Below are 2,725 nucleotides of genomic sequence, written 5' to 3' on the forward strand. Positions count from 1 at the left end.
TTGTCAACTTCTTCCTTAATCTTGAGAGCCCATTATGTCCTCATTCGACGAAGCTTCTGTTTTACATGTTTGAAACCTGGCTTAATCGGGATTCTATGTTCGGCGATATCCCTGTCGATCCCTGGCATGTCTTTGTAGGACAAAGCGAAAACATCTTTTAATTCATTTAGGAGGTCTAGGAAATCGTCCCTTTCGGTAGAGCTCAAGGTAGTCCCTATCCTAAGTTCTTGGGGTTCTAGTTCGGTTCCTACGTTGATGGGTTCGGTGTCCTCTATTACTGGTCCCCCTTCCCCTTCCTGTAGTATTTATTTGGCTACGTAGGGAGGTATTTCGATCGAGTCTGGGTCTTGGTCATCCTCGTATAATCGTAAATGAATTGCACTCAAGATAACACAAAGAGTAAGCGAACCGATTTATTCATATTAAAATTTGAGTAGAGTTGAAACAAATAAGCCAACCGATCCATGGTCGGTGGCGGCAAAGGGACAAAGATGGTTGGGACATTTCCCGAACTACTGTGACTACTCGAGGCTAAGCTAGGAGAAACAAAGGGAGTGGGGATGACGACAGGAGGAGACTCTCTAATGACTTCTCTAGACCCCGGCTCTGACTCCGACTCCGACTCGAACTCATCGTCTTCTGGTTCTCCTTTGAACATCTCTCCTTCTCCAGTGGTGAGCTTGAAGAGTCTTCCTTGATTGTTGGTCCACTTGATTGATTTTCTCCATCCTTTCTACTGACTCGCGTTGGTTTCTGTGTCCAGTGTGGCAATGATCTCATCTATGATGCTTTCGGCACTCTTGATTAAGGGTAGATCTTGGAGGTAGACATCTTCCTCGTTATCCGCCCATATCCCATTGATCGCCTCCTCTTTTGGGGAGATAAGATGTGAGCAATCTAAGATAGATTCATCACTTGTAATCACTAGAACTCCAAGAGGATTCTGAGTGTTGTTAGGTTTGCCTCCCGGCGGTATTGGTAGTCGACCGTCTTCAATCATGTCTTGAAGCACATTTTTCAACTTGTAGAATTTTTCTGTGTCGTGCCCCTTGCCCCTATCGTATTCACAGTACGAGTTCTCGTCCCAGAATTTGGATTTCCTTTCGGGCTCGGGAGTAGGTCCAATGGGTTGGAGTTTGCCTTGCTTCATTAACCTTTTTAGAGCGTTGGAGTAAGTGTCCCCAAGATTTGTGAATTTCCTTGGTGGGGTAGTTTTCTTGGATGGCTCGAGAAGGTTAACTTCATCTGTCTTGCTAGTGGAGCCGTATGGACGACTTGTTGAGCCTTGATATCCTCGACCTACCGTTTTGGACAAGAGTCCTTTACGGATGTCATCTTCAATCCTTGTCCCTAGTATGGTTAAGTACTTGAAAGTTTTGATATTTTGGTATCTCAAATGATTGGCATAGATGGGTTTGAGATTGTCCACAAACTTCTCCACAAGGGTAGCCTCATCCGGGCGTTCAACTAGTTGGGTACTAGTCTTCCTCCACCTACTTAGGAAGTCGGTGAATCCTTCTTTGTTATTTTGGGTAAGAACCTCTAGAGTGCGCATGTTAACTTGGATCTCGGCATTATCCGCATATTGTTTAGAAAACTCGATTGCGGCATCTTCCCAAGTAGCGACCTTCTTGTGTTCTAAGGAGTAGAACCATTACTTCGGGATGGTGTCAAGAGATGAAGGAAAGATCCTTAAGAACATCTCGGGTTTGATGCCTTTGATAGACATGTAATCCTTGAAGGCACGGATGTGATTCAAAGGGTTCTCGTGCCCCTTGAATTTAGGGATATCCGTCATATTGAAGTTGGTTGGCAATTTGGAATTGATGGCTTCATACTTGCGATTATTTTCCCTGTAAATGTCATCTTCTTTAAGGTACATCAATTGCTCCTCTAAGTATTGGAGTCTTTTCTCGGCTACAGTTAGTCCCATGGGAGGATTTTCATCCCTGGATTCATCCGCGGAGTCACCTATTACTTCACTTTCATGGGGAGGCAACCTTCCCTCTACGGCATAGATCCGGCCCTCAATGGTCTCAAGGCGATCATGGACTTGGTCTTGGGTATCTTGGATACGGGCTAACGCGGCTAGGATTCGATCATTACCATCTTGAAGTTGGTGGAGGTTTGTTTCGCTGGATCCAGGCATCTTGAAAACTGAGTAAGAGATCGATGACGAATCAAAACACGATCAACCATTCTAACACACTTGCTAAAAGAAGAAATGTTTTGACTCGTGAAGTGGGTGTGTGCCACTTGTGTTGAGTGAGCTTTGAAGAAAAGACAAGGTTTTGAAAATGTGTATCCTAGTCAACTATAGTGTAGTTGTAGGAGTGGACTCGAAGTGAGGTTTTGAAATGGGCTTGTGACCTGGATTTTGACTTGATAAACGGACAGAGTTTCGACTGGGTTTTGCGCTAATCAGAGGCCTCTTTTTTTTCGAAATTTTGATTTAAAAAAGGATTTTGATTTTACAAAAATCGTCATGGTTCTGTTTAGAAATGATGATCACGTAAGGTAAAATCATTCATACAAGCATTATAACGGGATGCCGAGTGCATTTAAAAGGGTTTTGGTTTAAAAGGTGGGTTGCCATACCGAACCATCAAACCCGAAGTCTGTGGAGAGGCTCGTACCAAACAAGAGTAAGGTCGATTCCTAGTCTATTTCCTCAAGTAGTGAAGGCCCTTGATACAAACAAGAGTAAGCATCATGGTATGGATGA

The sequence above is a fragment of the Silene latifolia genome, unplaced genomic scaffold, assembly GCF_048544455.1.
Source record: "Silene latifolia isolate original U9 population unplaced genomic scaffold, ASM4854445v1 scaffold_193, whole genome shotgun sequence".
Taxonomy (NCBI): domain Eukaryota; kingdom Viridiplantae; phylum Streptophyta; class Magnoliopsida; order Caryophyllales; family Caryophyllaceae; genus Silene; species Silene latifolia.